This window comes from Oryctolagus cuniculus, chromosome 8 (genome assembly GCF_964237555.1).
Source record: "Oryctolagus cuniculus chromosome 8, mOryCun1.1, whole genome shotgun sequence".
NCBI lineage: Eukaryota > Metazoa > Chordata > Mammalia > Lagomorpha > Leporidae > Oryctolagus > Oryctolagus cuniculus.
In genome coordinates, this window is record NC_091439.1 from 70668809 (window position 1) to 70691943 (window position 23135).

General features: G+C 44.7%; 1 protein-coding gene across 2 annotated transcripts in view; it reads right to left on the minus strand.

Annotated features, from left to right (window-relative positions):
- Positions 1-21646, minus strand: part of BMPR1B (bone morphogenetic protein receptor type 1B) — a 447531-nt gene extending 425885 nt beyond the window's left edge. For both annotated transcript variants that reach the window (XM_008267582.4, XM_017347401.3), the window contains exon 1: positions 21508-21646. The gene's annotated coding sequence lies outside the window, so the exon portion shown is untranslated. The remainder of the gene's footprint in view (positions 1-21507) is intronic.
- Between the last annotated feature and the right edge of the window lie 1489 nt (positions 21647-23135).

The following is a 23135-nucleotide window of genomic DNA, read 5'->3' on the forward strand; positions in this document are numbered from 1 at the left end:
CCAGGTTCTGCTACAATAATAGGAACTTTTCACAAAACACAAAACCATCTGAAATCTCATTTTGCATTCCAAGATTTGGATTAGATTCTTCACAGGTGCATTTAGCCACTGACTTCAAGGATCTTTGTATGAATTCATAGTTTTTCCTTTAAATCATTTCTATTATTATAAATTAAACCCTAGAAGAATAAGAGAACTGAGATAAAATTGCATTTCCTTTATAAATTTAATATATAAATCAAAAGTAATGGAAAGTATATGTAAGTAGTTCTTCCTGTTTTTCTTTCTTTTTTTAATAAAAATAACAAAGCAAGTTTCCACTTATTCAAAATTACTTGGGGTAATTTGGGTCTTTCACATTCTCTCATTTTTTTTCTAAATCCCAGCGATTTCATAGATATAACTAAATTTTTTTTAACTCACAACTTGAAAATATGAGTAAAAAAGGACAGCTCTCCTGCTGGTAGAATTGTAATTAGACTCATGAAAAATAATTTGCTATTTCACATGTAATTATGCAGATTTGACTACAGAATTATTTTTTCAAAAATAAGGAAACTATACAAATGTTAAATTCATTTAAATAATATTTTGAAGCATGTAATGAGTAAACACTGACATTTCAAGCAGCAGTAAAACATGATACAAAACTAAGATGCAATTTCCCACTTTTGTTAGCACATCTAAAAATAATACATGAAACAAAGACAATTTACAAAACCGGTAAAAAAAAATAATAGACCTCAAATGGTGTGATCTCAGGTGAGTTCATTTGTGATCCCTTTCTGTGTTTTACAAAGTCCCCATTGAATATGTAACTCATTTAACAATCAGGACGTAGTCAAGTAGTAAAGAATGGATTCCGACTCCAGGTATCACAAGTTTGGCTTTCTACCACTTAGGTGAGCAGTTAAACAGAAAATTTGCATTCTCATGTTTTTTCTCTAAATAGCATTAAATAATTCTGAGTGAAATGACATCAAGATTCCTTTCCAAAACTAAAAGTAAAACACACATATTATTAAAGAACAGCATTTGTAGAAGAATCTTCCAATATTGAGGCCAAGAAAAGAAAAAGAGAATTAAAGTACTTTATGTTTATTATTTAACTGAGCAAACTAACACCAAAATTTACTTAGAAAAAGTCTTCATAAAGAAGAAAATGGGACAAGACAGAAAGGCAGGCATATGGTCTCCAATCCAGAGAGTGACTTTAAATGCTTGCAAGGCGTCACAGTAACATTTGCTTTTAACATAAAACAGAGAATCCTGATTTATAGTTTGTCAATAAAATACTTCCAAAGTCTCTCCAGATTTCCTTTTGTAGAGCTATTGTACAGATTATTACAGTGAATTTTAAGAAATCCATATCTCTGAAATTACTTTAATACACAGGGCAGAGAAACAAAATTTTCAAAAGGGAAAACTGCAAACTTTTAAAGAAAGAAGGTTGCTAATTTCTAACTGTAGTCATAATATTTGAAACAGATGTTTATCTTCTTTTAGATCCAAACTGGATCGTAGTTGTCACAGTTTAATAAAACTTTAATTAAGGCTCTGCACCAGGGTAAGCTGATCATGTCCATCATGTCATGGAACTAAACACTGGCTCAATATTAACCTCTCTGCAAGCGCTACTGATGGTGAAGTTACCCAGGCTTTTCCCAAGTTATCGAAGGGAAAAATGCCATTGAAATTAACCAAAAAAAAAAAAAAACTACAATTTATGCTTTTAATCTCATTATCTGAAATTTTTAAGAAGCGATCCACTGAATTAGAGATGGAAGGATCTCAAACAGAATGCCAAGGAAATAACTTTGTCTCTAAGAGCTTATTCTTAAATAGGCACTTATACTGTAACAGGAACACTTGTGGCCTACAAATTTTTACATTCAGAAGCATTTTGTAAGAAAACAATTTTACATTAACATGAATCAACTAACTGTGTAAATTTATCTCATTGTCTTGGGAGGACATTTTCACGTAGAAACCTGATAAAGTAGGCCACCTAAAATAAAGGACAAAGGGTGGGCATTCAGCCATCTCATATGAGAATGTCAGATTTTCAGTCCCAACTCTGATCACCATTCCAGCTTCTTGCTAACGCACACCACGGGAGGCAGCACGTGGTGGCTCAGGTTCTTGGACCCCTGTCGCTCACATGAGAGAACCAGACTGAATTTTGGGATTTGGGCTCTGGTCTGACCCAGTCCTGGCTGTTGCAGCCATTTGGGGAATGATTCAGCATTTGGATGATTTCTGTCTGTCCTTCTTTCTCAATCACTCTTTCAAAGAAAAAAAAAAGCACAAGAATAATGATTTACTGAACAGCTATTATGTGACAGGCACAGTTCTAGATAATTCGGTTGATCTTACTGAACAGGTACTCTTAGCACACCCAGTTTTACATAGGAAGACCAGGCGTCACAGAGCCAGAATACAAACCCAGGCATCAGCTTCCTGGCTCCAGCGCAGAACTTGTACAAAAATGAGGAGAATTTTCTTCCTATTTCCATATGCCAGAATGTATTTTTAAAACACACACAACAGAAGGCATATTTATAAGAATCAACAGGCTCCTTGCATATTACCCAAATTAAAATACCAACAATTACATATATAAAGGCTATAAACATTGAGTTGTCCATCAATCAACACTGCCCAAGCATCTTTTGGACATTATATACCTTACTGGGGTATGTGTACAGAAATTAGAGAAACAGGAAGCCAGGGCATTCCCTACAGCCCAAACTGAAGCTGGAAGGACATTAGCCCCTCAGGAAGCGTAATGACGACAAATTGCTCCCATGCAGAGTACGCAAGATTAGAAGGGAGGGCAGGTGGACAAAAGAGAGGGACAGGGTTAAGTAAATTGGATTAGCAGAAAATTTCCTAAAAGGGAATCAGAAATCCGGTTTCAAAAGCACAGAAAAATACAAGAATAGTAGCACTATGAAAAATTCATGAATAAAATTATGCATGTAGAGCATAAAGGTTACCAGACTATTTTTTCATTTTCAATCCAACTTCCAAGGGAAGAATCCACATAAATGGGACCCTACTGCGTTTCACATTCTTTCCCACTTCTGACTCAAAGGGTTTCGTATCGTGAACCCTAATCCATTCGCCACGGACAAGACCATTTTCAGGATTTCCTCAGAACTTGAATTTCTTTCCCCTTCATGTAAGAGGAGACAACTCAGGTAAAACAAGCAACTCGATAGTTTTTACTGCAGCTTCCTGGTTTCTATTCCCAGCAAATGCTACTGGGTGAATCTGGTGAGACACTGATGACGACTTCTCAGCTCTATTTTAGCTAGGATTGGTAAGTATGATTTTCCTGTTGGCACGTACTGACACACATCAGGGAAAGGCTGCGCACCAAGTGTTCTGGGATTAAAAATTTGGTATGGACAATCCAGAAAATGCCACTGGAATCCCCACACATATAAAAATAAGTTGACTGTTGTATGAAAATATAGTCCCTTAAAAGGAAATTAAGGATACATCAAGTTTCCAATATATTTTAGAGAAATAAACATTTAATCAATCCAAAAACAATATGAAAACACAATCCTTTAAGAAAAACAGAATAGGCATTAACTTCCCAAAGAGAGTACCAGTTTAACTGCACATCTCAATCTAGCTCCCTCTACTGAAATGGGTTTTTCAAGAGTACTGGAGGAGATATTTGGCACAGCAGGTGAGATGCCTCTTGGGATGACTGGATCCTGAATCAGACCGGGTTTGAATCCTAGCTCCAGCTCCTGATTCCAGCTTCCTGCTGATTCAAACCCTAGGAGGAAGCAGGTGATGGCTGGGTCCCTGCACCCACTTGGGAGATCAGGACAGTGTTCTGGGCTTCCGACCCAGCCCTTGCTGTTGAAGCTGTTCATTTGGGGAATAATCCAGTGGATAGAAGACAGCTCGCTCACTCGCTCGCTCTTTGCCTTTCAAGTAAAATTAAAATCTACTTTTTCTCTTAAAGAAAAGAAAATCTAGTACAGAAAAGTCCAAGTAACAAATGTAACCAATAAAGCACACAGAGGAAATTATCCTTAAGGATCAGTGAAAAATTAGTCACAGAAATTGGTTTTCCATTTTGCTGGCAAGCTCTGCATGTATGATCTCTGGTCAAGTTAAGTCACTAGATTCCAACAGAGTCAAACATCAAACTCATCTTGATTTCTGAACAAAACCTTTTTTCGATAATTACCTTAAAATTCTGAGAAAACAGGAGTCCACTACTGATTGTGGCAGCACTATTTATTAACCCCCATAATTTGCCATCCCTAAGTAAAAGGTCTGTCAGAGCACGCAAATGATGCCCAGGTGGTAACTCGATTTCTAAGTATCTGTCTCGAATATGATGTCTTAAGAGTTGGTAAGGTTTGGCTGGCGCCGCAGCTCACTAGGCTAATCCTCTGCCTGTGGCGCCAGCACACCGGGTTCTAGTCCCAGTTGGGGTACCGGATTCTGTCCCAGTTGCTCCTCTTCCAGTCCAGCTCTCTGCTGTGGCCCGGGAGTGCAGTGGAGGATGGCCCAAGTGCTTGGGCCCTGCACCCCATGGGAGACCAGGAGGAAGTGCCTGGCTCCTGGCTTCAGATCAGTGAAGCACGGGCCATGGTGGCCATTTGGGGGGTGAACCAACGGAAGGAAGACCTTCTCTGTCTCTCTCTCACTAACTCTGCCTGTCAAAAAAAAAAAAAAGAGTTGTTAAGGTTTAATATTGAAAACCTACTTTTGTCTCTGAAATTCCAAAAACCACTGGGACAAAAAATACAAAGATAGAAAAATACAAAAAAATAGTTATGGTGTCTTGCTCTGAAGAAACAAATGCAATACTACAGATCTCATCCAAGAGAAGACATCAAGGAACTGTAGCAATTCAGAACCAAAAAGACCTCAGAAAGCTTGCCCAAGCTCTCATCTTAATTGATCAACCTGAGATTCCACAACTAATTATGGCTTTCATGTCTCCCAATCACACATTCTTTGCGATACACTCCTAGACTTTGTCCTCTGAAAGAACAGACGTAAAATGCCGAAACAAGACCAGTAAACGTACTGAAACACATTGCTCCAGCTCATCCATTACTGTGATGAGAAATTGCAAAAGAAGAGTTATTTGACCTGAGAAATGAGAACACAAAGAAGATCTGAATTATATGAGATTAGGAAAGTTAAAGTAAAAAATAATCAACTAGTCCCTTCCTTATTATATGGTTTCATAATAAAATTATGATGGGTCATTCAATGATTTAAATGGCAGGTGAAATTAAAACAAATAAAAGGAAATACCCTTGACAGGCTTAACCAACGTCCAGAATACACAAGCTCGCGGAACAGAGGTCGCGTCGTTAAATCCTGTAACGTGATTTTAAAATAAGCTGGATCATTAGTGAAGCAAATATCTGATTATTTATGTTTGACATAAATATAATTTTCCATAATGGAAAAATTATATTTTGGAACATAAGGAGTCACTAAGAAAGCTTTCTATTTGTTACAAATTATACCATACCTTAGCATGTTTCTCTAACAACTAAACTCCTTTGGGAAAAAAAAAATTGCCAGATTAGAAAAACAAAAGTGTTGATTTAACATAGGCATACTATGTGTAATATTAAACATTTTAATTAGTAAGTCTTCAAAAGCAGATTTGTCATTTTACTTTTAAGGCCTAAATCCATTTTAAGCCTCGATTTCCTCATGGTGCTTTGGCTCCAAGTAAAATACATGTTTAATCTGGTTATTTTGGAAACTAAAGATTTCTTTAATTCAGTAACTGCCTCAGCTGAACTCCGCTGCTGCAGCCACAAGCTCCGCTGCATTTTTCTTTGCATATAATGATGGTATTAAGCTTAAAACAAACGGGAGGGGAGGTGGCTTTCTGGCAAAGACACACGAGGACAGGAAGTACACTGGCAGACAAGAGCAGCTTCGCAGGGTGTGGACCAATGTGGCCCACAGCGGCCGTCAATCCTGCTCTGGTACACTATGGTAAGTCACAACAGAAGCGATAACATACAGTCCCTCTCCCTTACTGATGCCATCTAGAAGTCACTCAACATTAGAGAACATTTATTCCCCAGAGGTACAAGGTGAAACTCTCCTGGCCAGTTTTGATGGTGTGTTGAATCTAATTTCCTTTGGTCCCTTCCAACAATTTACTACCAACCTTTTGTCGAGCCCTATATCAGGTTTAAGTCACAGTGCGTCCTTCAGAGTAAATTGTTTGCATTTTTAAAATGTCATTTCAAATAAAATGATCCATTGAAATGATTGTTTTTTCGTTTTTGGTTTTGTTTTTTTTTTTTTTTTTTTTTTGACAGGCAGAGTGGACAGTGAGAGAGAGACAGAGAGAAAGGTCTTCCTCTGCCATTGTCACCCTCCAATGGCCGCCGCAGCTGGCGCACCGCGCTGATCCGATGGCAGGAGCCAGGTACCTATCCTGGTCTCCCATGGGGGTGCAGGGCCCAAGCACTTGGGCCATCCTCCACTGCACTCCCTGGCCACAGCAGAGAGCTGGCTTGGAAGAGGGGCAACCGGGACAGAATCCGGCGCCCCAACCGGGACTAGAACCCAGTGTGCTGGCGCCGCAAGGTGGAGGATTAGCCTAGTGAGCCACGGTGCCAGCTTGATTATTTTTCTTCATGCTGCATTTCTCTGTTCTTGGTGAATTATCTGAGCTGATTCCCCAACTTCAGTAAAAGAGCATTGTAGTCAACCTCTACTAAACACCTCCCCAAGGGATCTATTCCCCAACACACACTCCAGGTCCAACACATGGATCAAGTGGCCCAGTCAGTTTGAGCAAAATATTCTCTACAAACACACTGCCAGGACTCTCTGTATAAAAATGCCACATAACTCAAAGAGAGCACATTACATCACTTAAAGATCAAAATACGTTTCTGAAGATTTTAAACATTTTCTCTTTCTCCATCTCTCTTCCCAGAAATATGGTCAAGAACCCAAGGCTCTATCTTAAATTTTGTTTAGTTGTCAACCTTTCTCTGTGCTGTACAACAGGACTTTCCTTCCCCAGGCACAACTTTCCATGTCTTGAGGGTCTTTGAACTTCATGGACCACCAGGATTGAGTGTCAGTCTTCACTGTGCCACCATTAACTATACAGCTCTGGCCCTAACAGACTTCCATCACTTGAGCATGGACTTAAAAGGAGAGATTCCTACATCAGAGTCCAGGACTACCACCTGCTCGATCTCAGGATGCCTTCAACTCCTACAGCTGTCAATGGGATGACAATGACTACCATCTTCAATGTGATAGAGTTAGCATACTGTCTGGAACATCAGAGAGACAAATACTATAGCTTTGTTCTTCCTGATGCTTATATTTAATTGAACTTCAATGATCCATATTAATGCTGAACTTCAACTCTCTTATCTGAAGCCTTACATTTCCTCAATTTCATGTTATAAGTACTTATTTATTAATTTGAAAGGCAGGGTTACAGAGAGGCAGAGGCAGATACAGACAGAGAAGTCTTCCGTCCACTGAATCACTCCCCAAATGGCCACAATGGCTGGAGGTGGGCCAATCCAAAGCCTGGAGCTTCTTCTGGGTCTCTCACATGGGTGCAGGGACCCAAGCACTTGGGCCATCTTCTACTGCTTTCCCAGGTCATAGCAGAGAGCTGGATTTGAAGTGGAGCGGCCAGGACTTGAACCAGTGGCTGTAAGGGATGCCAGCACTGCAGGTGGCAACTTTACCCACTACACCACAGCACCGATCCCGCAATTACTTCTTAGTAATTTAGCAAATTTGTAAAGTCTATATATGCTGAAACATGAGGTCACTGAAGAATCTGGTGAACATAACCATGGTGGCTAGTTCCCTCCCCCCACCAGGAATAATCATGTCTTGACCAATAAAAAACTGTGTGGTGCCTCAAAGGAAAATCCAGTCAATATAATCCACTCAAATCTTTAAAACGCCTTTGACAAGTACTATCACAAATGTTACTGAAGTGAACGGAGTCATCATAGGATTAGACAAACCTATACTGGAGAAACAAAGACAGTGAAAAAAAAATGCATTGTTTTGGCAGGAAAACTAGAAATAGGGAAGACACTGGAAGTGGTCTTATTTAACATCTTTATGAATGAGGTAGAAGAGGAAATATAGATTAAATTTTCCAGGTCTGCAGGAGATACTAAGTTTTTCCAGTGTGGGAAATGCCAAGGCAGTGGGATAACCTACACAATTTTCAAAACTTTATGAGTTACTAGAGGAAAGAGACATCAAAGATTCAAGTTGAAAAACTATAGGGTTACTGTACTTCTCAGGGTAATGAACTTAAGTTATCATAAAAAAGGACTTAAAAGTCACCTCTGGTGGCCGGCACCACAGCTCACTTGGCTAATCCTCTGCCTGTAGTGTCAGCACCTGGGGTTCAAGTCCCGGTTGGGGCGCCAGATTCTGTCCCGGATGCTCCTCTTCCAGTCCAGCTCTCTGCTGTGGCCCAGGAAGGCAGTGGAGGATGGCCCAGGTGCTTGGGCCCTGCACCCGCATGGGAGACCAGGAGGAAGCACCTGGCAACACACCGGCCATAGAGGCCACTTGGGGGGTGAACCAACAGTAAAGGAAAACCTTTCTCTGTCTCTCTCACTAACTCTGCCTGTCAAAAAAAAAAAAAAAAAAAAGTCACCTCTGGGATCCTGCATTAATGTGTTCCTGCAGCCAAGAAAGCCACAATGACAGGAACATCACCTGAGAGCAGAAAACAGGGCTCTCATCTTCTGTAAAACCAGAGTTCACCTCTACTTGAACAGCACAGGCACAATGCGGCCTCGCACTCCTGTCTACTGCTCAGTGGAAGACAGCTGTCACCCCACTTTCAACAGCAGAAAGACAAGAACGATGAAAAGGAAGAGACAACAAAAACAAACTAGAAGCTGAGGAAAACCCAGGCAAACAAAATGTATCAAGTGACCCACAGAACAGCCCTATGAAGCAGAATAACAAAAACAGTGTTCCTTCAGTCAAGAAAGAAAACGCAGCAAGGAAACATCACCCATGGGCACTGCAAAATATCCATGGAAAATGGAATTAAACCTTTAGTTCAAGTGCCAAAGATGCTGGAAATCCATACACACAGGGGCCTTCAAAAAGGTTACAGGAAACGCGCGCACACACACACACACACACACTGAAAAAAACCGTGGAGTTCCAACATTCTCTGCACCCAAATAAACTTACCTTTAGTTCCATTTTTCCACTAATGTTTCATTGTCATTTCGTAGACATAGCAACTTCACAGACGGTACAGGGATGGATGGTATGAACAAGGCAAATCCAGGGCTAGCGCCTGTTTCTACATTGCCATTAAAATACCCATCTTGGTGGAAGAAAAAAGAAAGCCAAGAAATGAAATGGGCTCAAAAATACTAACCAGGTCCAAGACTAGAGCAGATAGGTTCATCAGTTGCAGGCCGCCGTGGCCTAGATGGAGGAAAAGTAAGGAGTTTGGAGGATATAATGCTGTATTGTGCAAGTGAAATCATGGACCACCGGTCTCGGCCTTCCCACACATGTCCCAGGAGCAACACATACGGACAGAATAATGGACCAAGTCAATTTAACACTTCACAAATGTTCCCATTGACTTCGCATTTTGTCTCTCCAGAATCCAGTCTATTTATGTTCTGTGTTATTTTTTGGTAGTATATTATCTAGGAATTTAAACATCTTTCTCTGTAAAGCAAGACTCAATTATCTCTTTGACACACTTTCATGTACACTATGGCATCAAATTCATTTGTAGCACATAAATATTTAATAATTCCATTTGTGAGAAAGACATGATTCACAAACGGAAGATGTAAAATATTATTGTTAAACTACATTATACCTTCCAGGTTTAGGAGAGATGAGCCAAAGAGGGAATTTACAGGCTCAGAGTACAGCAGAGTACCTGGTACTGAGTCTGAAGAAAAATGTTCAAGAATGCATAACAGCTTTCACACTAAAGTACACGAAATTTCAGATAAAACAGAAGCGAATGCAGTATTGATGAAAACCTACCTAAGGTAATTACAGATTTTATATATAAAAAATATTGTGTAAAGGAATGAAAATCACCTAGATTCAAGCACCATCTACAAAACATTTTGAGAAATATATGCCCATGCCATTATTACCTTTTTTGGCTGTGGGAACACATTTCTTTAAATATTTAAAACATGAATACTTCACAAAGACATTTTGAGTGACATTACACAAATAAGTGATTTCATAACAAAACAGAATTGCATCTTGCTGTTCTTGTGTTATTCAAAGTTGTTAAGACTTTAGCTAGAAATTCTAGATTGTCTTTGCAATGACACCCGCCAGTCACCCTTCCAGTCATTCAGAAGGCAGGGCAGCTGCGGGGCGGGGCGGGGGGGGGGGGGGGGGGGACTCTGAATCCTCAGGATAGAGCTGAGGGTTTTGATTCTCTCTGGCTCAGAGAAAGAGGAGCCCTGGCTAGGAGTGCTTTCAGATCAAGCCCAAAAGGGAGAAACACAGGAGGGGGGAGGGAAGAGCGGGCCAGTGGAGAGTGAAAGAGTGTGCTGACGGATTCCAGGGTTTAGGGAACTATCAAGTTCAGATTCCGGCAAACATATTTCGAAAGGAAAAGGACAGTTCTATCCTTAAACTGCTAAATAGGACGTACACAAGAAATAAGCGCAGTAAGCTGCAGTTCCGGTGCCAACCACAGAAAGTCCATGCTATTGGTCATAAAGGATACATTTTACACCTCAATAACCTGGAAACTCTTATAGCACTCCCCACTTTCATAGCAGCTTGGTGAAACAACTGATTGTGGTGAGAAAGGAAGGCAGAAAATGCAGTAAACAAAGTCTTTGATGTGCCTGAAATATAAAATATTTTGAGGCAATGCATTTTACAAAAAGTTTGTAAAAATGGCAGCGATAATTCAAAACAACAGCATCTGCTTTTATTAGCGATGCTGTTGAATTCTATACAACAGGTATGCAAGAAGTTAATTTCTATATGGCTGCTGATCACAGCTTTAACATGCTGAAAATATAAAATTCAAATAATCCTTATGGTAGCATTAAGAATTTCTTATCTATATTTAAGGTAAAAGCATACATTATTCCATAAATATGCATAATTAGAGGGAAGGAAATGCCTAATTTGCCTACAAAAATCTCAAGGGTTTGACAACTGAAGCAAGGAGTGAATCAGGTCCATTGAGAATTACTAAGAAAAACATAATCAAACATAAATGCTACAGAATACAAAGATCATTTTCTAAATTGGTTCCAGAAACAGCTCCTAGGTAAATTTCCATGAGAAGCTAATTTAATTCAATTAAACAGTGCAGTATGGTTTTCCTCTTCAGAGAGGGCTTACAGATTTGCCTTTGCTACAACTGTTAAAGGTAAGTATTTAAAAGTGACTGATTTCATCTTGAATAAGGTGAAGATTCAGTTTTCAAATAAGGACTTTTGAATGCAAATAGCTCACTGAGCAAAACTGGTTTTTTACCACTATGGTATCCAGGATCATGAAGCACACTAAGTAAAACTAATAACCGGCATGTTTAAAGTCCTTGCATCACATACTGTCGTTTAAATTTAGTATTATTTCCTACTGAAAATTATAGAACATGGTAAAATATTGAGAGATGATGTTTATCCCCTGCATTAGTATATTATTGGAATCCTGCCTCCAATATGCAAGAGAGGGAACAGACTGACCATTTAAAAATTAAATACTAGTGAAATTTACTTTGGAACAATTCACGTTCCCCTGAGTGACGTTTCATCCTTCATCTCAATATTATAGAAGCTCACTCACGGCAGCTCAGGATGAGTAAGTCATGACTCCACAGCAGCCTGGTCATGGATTCTTCTCAGTCCATCTGGCCGCTGGCTGCACCACGGCAGTGACTCACAAGAATGAAGCAACCTGAGGTCACCTACTCCAGGTCTTTCAGACAGAACTGCCAACGGCTTACCAGGTGGTTCCAATTTCCGAGAATAGTTACAATGAGGGAGAAACTCCTAGAGACACCATTTTATTTTCATATTGTCTCTGGCCACAGAACTGGGTAAGGAAGGAAGGTCTTTTGAAATGCAGATTACCAATCATTCTGAAGGCAGAAATCACTGCATGACTCGGATTAAAAATATAATCTAAATAAAGTCGAGTGGAAAAAAAGGAAGGGCACAAAACCACATTATTTTATGCTCCTAAATTTGTAAAGAGAAAAGGAACCCAAAATGTTAACAATGGCTATTTCTGTGTGTTAAGAGTGATCTTATTTGTTAAGAGTTACTTAGGGCCAGCACTGCGGCTCACTAAGCTAATCCTCCGCCTGTGGCGCCAGCACACGGGGTTCTAGTCCTGGTTGGGGCGCCGGTTCTGTCCCAGTTGCTCCTCTTCCAGTCCAGCTCTCTGCTGTGGCCCGGGAGTGCAGTGGAGGATGGCCCAAGTGCTTGCGCCCTGCACCCGCATGGGAGACCAGGAGGAAGCACCTGGCTCCTGGCTTCAGATCGGTGCACTTGCCGGCTGTAGTGACCATTTGGGGGGTGAACCAACAGAAGAAAGACCTTTCTCTCTGTCTCACTCTCTCACTGTCTAACTTTGTCAAAAAAGAAAAGTTACTTAGGGAACCCAAGTTGACCTTGAAGAATATCTATTTTTTACTATTAGAAAAATAAATAATTTTTTAGAAAATATTATGCACCAATTTTGTACTCTGTCAGCTACAGGTCCAGCATATACTCACATGTATACTGACTGGAAGTTTTCTCTGGGTGATAAACACTCGTTTTTACTTGTATAAAGAAAACGTTTTTCAAAGAAAACACAGGCACTGGACTCCTACTCTATGATTAGCGTGATGAGATGTAGGAACAGATCTTCGCAAAAAAAAAAAAAAAGGTGGCTTTCTTTCAGGAGACAACTGACTAACTGACTGGTGAGGATGTTAGTCAGCTATTTGGCTCTGCTTTTTTTTTCCTAAAATGTGTTCAGAAGAACAGTAGCTCAACGACACATGTGGGGAAAGATACACATCCCATGGTCAAAGACACCTTTGGGGAAATGCACAATGAACATGTCTGCAGGTCTCAGGTTTTGTTGATCAGTTATTTACTCACTCATCAAACCCTCTGGTGGTATTCACTACCTGCCTGTCACTGTTGTAGACACTTTACAGACATCCACTATCTCCAACAGTCCTATGTGGTACGTATTACCGTCATCCCCACAGTACAGATGACGCACAGAGATTTAGTCATTTGCCTGGGATCTCAGCTGAGAAGTGACAGAGGCAAGAATCATACCCAGACAGCCCAGCCCCAGAGGCCCCACAACAAACCAACCGTGGGGCCTCCCCAGAAACCCCCTGGGCTGCACACCTCACACTCCACAAACCACTGCTACAGGGAACACATGTGCAAGAGCACGGGCGATCAGGTAATGAGACAAACGGCTCCATGCAAACTGCTTATCCAGATTAGCCAAATAGTTCACCCTACCCGGAAACCAGAAACTGAAAGGAATTTTGATGAAATAAAGAAACAGATATAAAATTTTTTGAAAAAAATTTTTTTGATTTATTTAATGAACAAAGATCTTCCATCCACTGCTTCACTCCCCAAATGCCTGCAAAAGCTGGCGCAGACCAAAGCCAAGAGCCCATAACTCAATCTTGGTCTTCCATATGGGTGGCAGGGGACCCAACGATTTGAGCCATCCCCAGTTGCCTCCCAGGGTATGCATGAGCAGGAAGCTAGAATCAGAAGTGGAGCTGGGACTGGAACCCAGGGACTTGGATACAGGATGCAAATGCCCCACGTGGCATCTTACCCACTGCACCCAACACTCACCCCAGTGTGATTTCTGTACTGTCACAGTCAAGAGTATCCTAATTTCCAGAGATTATCTGTGTGGTAAAAGTAATTGGCCATTTTACTATTTTCTTCCTACCTCCCCAACTTTCTAAAAATTCTAATATAAACAGCAGAGAAGTGAGGAATCTTAACACCCTTTAAGAATCAGATTAAACATTAAATGTTTCAAATGCACGTACTGATGTAGAATGATATTACCAATGCATGGCTGAATGGAAAATGCAACTAATGAAACATGATCCTATTTTGTTGAAAAAAATGCATGCACAAGAAAATTCTTTTTTTTTTTTTTTTTTGACAGGCAGAGTGGACAGTGAGAGAGAGAGACAGAGAGAGAAAGGTCTTCCTTTTGCCGTTGGTTCACCCTCCAATGGCCGCCGCTGCAGCCGGCGCACCGCGCTGATCCTGGCAGGAGCCAGGAGCCAGGTGCTTTTCCTGGTCTCCCATGGGGTGCAGGGCCCAAGCACCTGGGCCATCCTCCACTGCACTCCCTGGCCATAGCAGAGAGCTGGCCTGGAAGAGGGGCAACCGGGACAGAATCCGGCGCCCCAACCGGGACTAGAACCCGGTGTGCCGGCGCCGCAAGGTGGAGGATTAGCCTATTGAGCCACGGCGCCGGCTCATCACAAGAAAATTCTTAAAGGATACATGTATATACATATGTATCAAATAATTAATTTTAGCTAATGGCATAACGCAGTTTCTTTTCTCAAGGTTTATCTGTAATTCTGAATTTTCCTGCCAAGAAGATTTACTGTATGTGTCATCAGGAAAGCTTTTCAAATTCGCACACTAAAAGCCTGCATAACAGGTGCAGGTTAGCTACAGCCCCTCAGACATACACGCCCTGCCTCTCAGTGCTTGTGATGTCAAGCGCATGCTGAGCCCTCCTATTAGTCTCCAACACTGCACCCTGCTCATCTCTTCTTTGGCCACAGTCACAATCCTCACCAGTAAATATTACGTTTATTTCCTTACTTCCTGTCCCCTCCCTAATGCTCAGCCCAAATAAAGGCAAGGATCTCCCTTTGTGTATGCACAGTGGATGCCTAACAGAGCACCTAGGCCTGACAAGTGACGCTATAAATACGCACTGTGTTCATGCATGAATCAATGAGTGGGTGGGATGAAGCACAAGCATTGGATGCAAACAGACTACAATGTAAAAAAGCTTCAACCAATAAGCGACAAAGTAGTTATATAACCACAACTTAGGTCAAAGTGCCACTGTCTCTCACACACACACACACACACACACACACACACACAGAGGGGGGTGGGGGGGTAGAGATCCCAGAGGAGAACAGATGTCTGCGAGAGGTTAGGAGGCCAGCTGTTCTTCCCAAGTCAAGAGGACTCCAAAAAGAAAGAGGCAGAAGCCGACTCAACTGAAAATGGGACCTCCACTGATTCAGCTCCTAACAAATGGAAGAGAACTGGTTTATAAACAAACAATTGAATATGCAGTGAGTTGGCGTGTAAAAGCACCCCTAGGGTGGTGCAGTAAATCACACTCGTAGAAGTAAGGGAGCTATCCGAGAGAGGACTGGAATCCAGAGAAGGCCGCCTCGCGGGGTGCAGCGACTCAGAGCACAGGGACCCAGGCAGCCCAGGCTGACTCAGCCGTGAAGGAGCCACCAGAGGAAAGCCTACCCCATTCCCCACCCTCCCCCTGCGCCGGACCGTGGGCTCTGCCACGACCCAAGCCAGAGTGGGGCATCCAGGTTATCTTCCTGGGCCGAGAGGGTCTCACACGAGCAAACAGCAGAAACCTCGCATGGAAGCCGGGACAGTAACATGGAATTTTAGCAAAAAGAAGAAAGACTGAGAGAACACTCAAGTACAAGGAGACTCTCCACTAATTGGAAGTGATTGAGAGAAATGGTGCAAGAGAACTGGCAGATAGATAGAAGTTAGGTCATGGCACACACTGTGCTACGTTCTAATAAGAGGGAAGGATTTAGGAGAGCCTCGCATTATGCAGACTATTACAGATAAATGGCCACTGGACAACAGAATAGCAGCTTATTTCCAGAAAAAGAGCTGATAATAATTTAGCGCCTTTTATAGATGGTTGTAAAGTGTATTCGTTAGATAAAACCCTCTGATTTCTTTCAAGAGATTAATTTAGACAAAGGCACCATCATTACAGGCTTCCTTGCAGTCATTTTAGATTCATAAATCATCAAATTAACTAGTGACAGATGTTTCTGTATTTGTTTAAGTCCATATCTATCTAACTGCTATAAAAACGACTAAAACGTTTATCTCAAGACAGCCAGGCAAGATATGTTATAAAGAGATATACTGGTTTGTATCTTTTTCCTTTAGCCAATATGTAAACACAATTTCCAGAAAATTCATTTCCAAACTTGCTACTTTGTAGTTTCTCAAGCTGCAGCCACACACAGCCATACACTTGTTCAAAGACAGGAAAAATAAAACCAGACGGCTTTAAGTTGCTGAATTCTGAGAGGGTGCATTCAATAGGATGCAACAACTACTTACTGAATGCCCACTGTGTACTAGCACCCAAAGGGCTGGAACTTCATGGCTGGCAAGATGCAGATCCAACAACTCAGACTTCACAGTAGCAAGAAGCCTCCCACGTTGTCAGAACTGAGGGTTCCAAACAATGCCATACCCAATGACAGGCATCCTGCTTTTTCTCCTTTCCTTTCAGGCACAGACCCAGATATATGAAAATGAAGCCAAGAGACGCTGGTGCAGGTTTGCCGTCCCCTCTGCTTTTTAGAACGAGCCAAGCATCTGCCTGCAGTGCAGGTATCACTCCAGTTACCACACTTCCCAGGACAGACCACAGGGGACCACAGGCTCCCACCGGCCTGGAGATAGCTGGAGGAAAGCAGAGAGGTGACATCGGCCAACAATGAGGAGGTGCCGAGGTCTGATGCTGGAAAACATAAGCAACCATTCAATGATTTCTTGTAACGTAGACCAAGGTCAAATGAAAACGGAGAGGTGTGATTCAAATGATCTTCCTGTCAGGTGGCAAGAACACGGCCCAATCAATCTCGCCCCCTGCAACCCAGCCCTTGGCTACATCATTCTCACAGTTTCCCAGGGAGTCTTCCTCCAGAGGGTCTCACTCCCGCTGGACGGATGTGCTAGGTCATCACTGCACATGTCTGTTTAAAAATCCTCCGGGGTGTTCCACAAAATGTACCACAGGCCTGCCTATCTCTGACCTCATTCCTATCATTTCCCACAACTGCCTGAGTCCAAGCCCCGGGGCCTGTCCGTTGCCAGCTTCCTCTGCTGGGAAGTGCTCCCAGACACCCAGACACCGTGGACTGCTCTGTCTTGTTCTCCCTGGAGCGTCTTCAGCGAAGTTCCTCGACCACCAGATCCGTGGCAGCCCAGCCACTCCCTGGGGTGTCACCCTGCCTCGTTCTCCTCATGCAGCTAGCACTGTCAGAAATGATCAGAAATTATCTTTCCTGTGTACTTGCTTGCAGGTCAATCATGTTTGCGCTCTCTACAACTTAAGTTCAATGACAGCAAGGTCTTGGGTCTCTTGGGGCTACAGTCTCCCTACAGTGTAGAAAAACCACAGGCAGAGCAGACAAACGTTTCAATTAAAATGAATGTAATTAAAGTATTGCCATATAAGTGGATGTCCTTCAAAAAAAACAACACAGGAACAAGACTGCTTAATGAAAATGATGCATTATCCTTCTCTTACTACTACAGCTGAGTGTAAAACATACTCAGAAGCAACATGAAAAATGTCCCTCTCTTCTACTCCCTTCTCTCCCCAGGCTCTATCCATAGCGGCTTTTATTTTCCCTAATTTAAGACATTTATTTGAAAGGCTGAGTGGCAGAATGTAAGAGAGAGAGAGGGAGAAAGAGAGAAAAAATGAGAATCAATCTCTTCCATGTCCTGGCTCACTCCCCCAAACGGCCACAACCAAAGGCAGGAGCCCAGAACTCCAGCTGAGTTTCCCACGTGAGTGCAGGGGTCCAAGCACTTGAGCCATCTTCTGCTGCTTTCCCAGGTACATCAGCAGGAAGCTGCGTCATAAGTAGAGCAGCTGGGACTCAGAGGGAGAGGGAAAGGGAGTGCCAGTGCCACACTCAGCACTCTAAACCGCTGCACCACAATGCTTGCCCATTTTTTCCCCTCAATTGAATGCAATGGAAATCACCTTTGAACCTGAGTGTCCAGCCCTAGTCCCTCTCTTACCTGAATGCTCTCCTGCCTCTGTGATTTCCAACAACTTCCACTTCAATTTCTGCCATTACCACTTCAGCATACCAAATCCGACAATCAGTTATCTCTCAGGTAAAATCAGTTTCTCCTGCCACCCTTACTACTCTTCCCAACCACCATCCAGATATGGTTAGAGAAGCCACAAAGGCCTTGATTAGGTGGTCAACAAGAACTGAGAGACTGCAGAGCATCAGGCAAAGTGGTCTTCAAGCCTTTCTGAAGCTGTGTTAGCCTTTATTCACATAGAAGCTTCCGAGGAAGTCTGGTATGTCAAACAGATGAACACACCGTTGTTCTGGGAGTTAAATGGGTGGTCTCTGAAGAAACATTTCAAAAAGCACCACTAATCTGTCCCAAACCTTTCTCTTCTCCCCAGCCCCTCTGCACAATGTGAGAGAGGAGCAGAAGTTAGCCTGGAGAACCCCAATCCTCCCTGCAGGCAGGAATTACTCTACTCCAGAGGACACAGCTAGCACCCAGCACATTTGAGCAACTTGTACATCAATGTTCTGAAAGACTGTATCACAAATGATGGTCAGTTATTACAAATCATACATTTCATGTCCAGATTTCCTTGGTGGGCACAAAAGCGTCTCTTGAGAGCTAGCTCACAAGTGTCAGCTTCTAATCACGCACGGATTTATCCACCTCCCATGAAGGCAGGCAAGCAGGAGTCCCAGCAGGCAAGCAAGTGGGTCCCTCCATTCCCCAGCACCTCTCTCTCTGCTCCTGAGCTCCTTCTGCAAAGTCGTCAGGCCTCCCCATCTTCATCTTTAATGTTAACATGTGTGAGGAGATGGCCTTCAAGACTTCCATTCTTGGTGCAGGCTATCCGGTGTCCCCTGTGCTACTGCATCGACCAAGACCCACTCCCACAAGTTAGAGGCGAGCTGGAAGGCCATCCACCAGCCATCAAGGACTTCCTGAGTATGTCTTACATGCCAGGCACTTTGCTGGGCACCTAAAATTCAGAGAGAACAAGGGAAAGCTGTCTCACCTCCCTGAGGTCACTGCCCAACAGGGAAGAGCCCAACATGCCACTACACAACAGAGAGGCGGGCACTGACACAGGTGCACCTGAAGACCTGAGCCCTAGAGGAAGATCAGGGGACGTTTTGCTAGGGTGGAGTAGCTGACAGCTGGCTTCAGAGCTGAGTGCTCATTCAGGAAGCCATGGGGAAAGACAGGTGCCACACCCACTGAAGGATACCCATATCACATTGCCATATACTCCTAAACACATAACAATACCATCAGCAGATGCTGGGATCGACACACTGGATCAGGCCATCTCACTTTTTCAAAATTTACAAGGCAAGAATGTGGACAATTTCCTTTTACTAAACATTCCCAAGAGCTGGTACATTTTGAGAGACCTAGATGAGCACACCACAGGTAGTAACAGCACGTCACCCAGGGATGGTCATCTAACAAGGGACTTCAGACAACCCTGTCCAAATGCTGGGTAGCACCTGGCAGACAAGGTGGCCAAGCTCCCTATAAACTGATGATTCACTCGGTGACATCAATCAAGAGTTTTAACTCCCCAGAAACCAACATTTTGATTTACAAATCACAAATCAGTGCCATTAAAATTCAGCAGCAGCTCCCAGCACATGAGTAATGAGATCATATCAACATGTCTCATGTGACCCAAAGGAAAACGTGGGTTTTCTAACTGGTAATTCAGACTGGACAAACAACACACTGTATCAAGTTCTGCAGCCCTAGGCCATATTTGGGGGAAAACAAAGGTACCTTATGCATGACTAAAGCAAACAGTGAAAATCAGACCAATTAATTCGCCAGCTATGTTTCCCGTAATAAGCCATCACTACTACAGTGATCTGCTTACAACAGTTTATTTGCATCACACAATGATCGAAGTGTGTCCTGAGTCTCGTGTTCCACTAAGATGTCATATCTTTCAAAACATCCTCATAAAGAACGTTCTCCAAAGAGACGACTGATCCCCGGGATGTCTCGTGTTTTAAAAATCACTGACAAATCCTCGCCTATTTTCCTTGCAGTTAGAAATAATTCTTCTTGATCCCGAGAGTGTAAAGAGGTATGAAAGTACAAAGACTGAGTATTTTCTTAAATGCAAATGCCCCAGTGGACAGAGGCCATTTCCCATAAGTTTCCCAAAACAATAATTAGGAAAAAAGGATCACTAGGATCCTAAAAATATATGTAAGAAAACAGAGATTAGTTGGTATAGAATTTTCTTTTAAAGAGCCTTTTCAAATACTTTGCAGCTGAACCCTCTCAATATCGAGGAGTGTGTGTGTGTGTGTGTGTTTCCCCAGAACTGGGACTCTTTTCTCAGGTGGTTCTGCTTTGCTCCGAATACGCGTGGCGCATTCTCTTACACGCTGAAGGCAATTAAACATCCCTCTCCTGTTTTCTTTCACTGTCACCTTTGGGGCCACCCAGACCCACTGACCTCACCTTGCGGAAAGATGACTAAGAAATGAACGCTTCCTAACAACACAGGTGAGCCACAGCGTCCCCAACGACCGCGACAGGGGCAGCAGCCCGGCAACCCCCGCACGCGCTGCCTTGGAGGACTGAGTCCAGGATCTGAATCCCAACCCCGCAACCGCGCGCACAGACCGGAACGCGGAGCCCTGGCGGTCACCGGGAGCCGCAGGGAGACCGAGCTCAGAGCGCGGGGAGAGACGGAGCGGAAAGGGCACTTGGACAGAGAGGGCTAGGGAGAGGGAGGCCCGAGTGCGGAGAGATGGGCCCGGAGGGAAGGGCAGAGGGACCGGAGAGTGGAGGGAGAAACGATGGGAGTGAGAAGAGGCGGACAGACAGACGGACAGTGAGCGAGCGCGCGAGGCGCGCGGAGACGGCGACCGAGCCGAGGGACCTCCCAGCCGCGCACCGCCGCCCTTGGCGAGAGGCTGGGTCCCGGGGCAGGTGGCTGGGCCCGAGCCGGGTGCCTGCGGGTTGTTGCCTCGGCGGGCCCCGCGCCCCGGATTCCGAGCCCGCCTTCACTCCATCCCTCGCGTGCAGGTCCCTTTTCCCCGCCGCGCCGCGCCGCGTCCCTGTATCCCCGGCCCTGGGTGCACGTGTCCCGCCCGCCGCCACCACCACCACCCCGGCCCCTCGCCAGAGCGGTCGGCTCGAGGCCTCGGGGTCCCGGCAGAGCCGCCCGCACACAAAGCCCAGGCGGCGTCCAGCGCCTGACCCGCTCCCCGTCCCGCCCGCAGCCACGGCCGCCCGGCCCCGCGCCCGGCTGCAGCCCTGCCCCGCGCAGCCCCGCTGCCCCGCGGACTCCCGCAGGCTCAGCCTGGGAGCCCCCCAGCCCGCGTGCTGAAAGAGGGGGCCCCACCGCGCCCTCTAGCCCGCGTGCGCTCCTCACCCGCAGCTCCGCTCCCGCACTCGCGTCCTCGGCGCCGCGGTCCCCGCACCGCCCGGAGCCCCGCAGAGGCTCCGCCGACTCCGCGCCCCGCGCCGTCAACTTCTGGCCGCCGCGGCCGCTGCGCCGCCGCCGCCGCCGCGGGACTTTTTTTTTTTTTTTTTTTCCCCCTCTGCTCCTCGGCTGCCTCTGGAATTTTTTTCACTTGCCCTCTCCAGCTCCCACTAGTGATTGGAGACTGAGAGCCAAGCACTTAGCGGAGGGATTGCACCGCCCGACGCACTTGGAGCGGCCCCAGCGCCGCTGCCTGGGTGAACAGCGCGGGCCAGCGGCGCTGCCCGGTACCCTGGGCACTCGTGGCCCGGGGACAGCTTCCCAAGCCCGGGCCGCTCCCCAGGGCGTCCCCTCCGTGCCGGTTGTGTCTACGAAGGGGCTCCCCAAAACTCCCCTGGGAAGTGAGGAACAAAGATCCGCGGCAGCAGTGTCCCGGAGGCGCCGCCCGCAGAGGACCCAGGGCGTGGACGCGGATGCCCGCGGACACACACCCTGGGCGAAGCCGAGGCGGCGTGGACGGCGCTTCTCAGACACGCGCGCCGGACCGCGGGCGCTCGGAGGGTCAGGTGGGGGCCTGAGCAACCTGCAGACCCAAGGTTGGGCCCCCTGGGGCAGTGAAAGCGGCGTGTCTGGCGACTGTTAATGAACGGAACAAGTTTTCCCGTTTGTAGTTGATGACATGTTAACAATTAGTAAGGTTTGCGAAAGTCTGTAACATCTTTGTTTTGGCGGTCTCCTTGAGACTCGCTCTCAGGAAGTAAATGTAAAGGAAGCTAGCTCATGGTCCTTTGGGAGACTGGGGGAGAACACTTAACTTCTTTAAAAAAAAAAAAAAATCGGTCATTTTGCCAACTGTATCCCGAGGGAGATGGCTCCTGACAAAGAATCCCACCTCACCCCACCCCTCCCACCCGGCCCCGTGCCCTTCAGCAGCTCATCCTAAGTTAGCCTTACTTTCCTCATAAGTAGGTTGTTCTCTTCCTCCAAGTACGTGAATTAACCCTTTCTGATCGCCAGCACAGGTTCACTCTGAAGGCGCTTTCTTCAATGGTCTTCATCCAGTCCTTAGCTCACTGTTGCACATCGCCTCCTCTCTTGCCTTAATCCTATTAAATCATTTGAAGTTAGGCATTAACTATGGTTTTGCATTTCTCAACAAGAAAATTACTTCCATGGTGTATCAGTTTATTTTACGCAGCTCCCACCTGGGAGCGGGTAACACACCTCACATTCATGAATGAGTGAAATGTGGACATGTTTTTCTCCATAAAAGTAATGTGAGGAGCAGGTGTTGCGGGGGCAGCGGATTAAGTCACAGTTTGGGGGTGGGGGTCTGCATCTTACATCGAAGTACTCCATGTTCCGGCTCCTCCACTTTCCATTCAGCTTCCTGCTAATGGTCCTGGCAGGCAGCAGATGATGGCTCAAGTAGTTCAGTCTCTGCCTCCCATGTGGGTGACCTGGTGAGGGCTCTGAGCTCCTGGCTTCCGCCTGACCCACCCCTGGCCGGGGCAGCCATTTGGGAAGTGCACCGCAGCAGGTCGAATCTCTCACACACTAACTCTCTCTCTCTCACT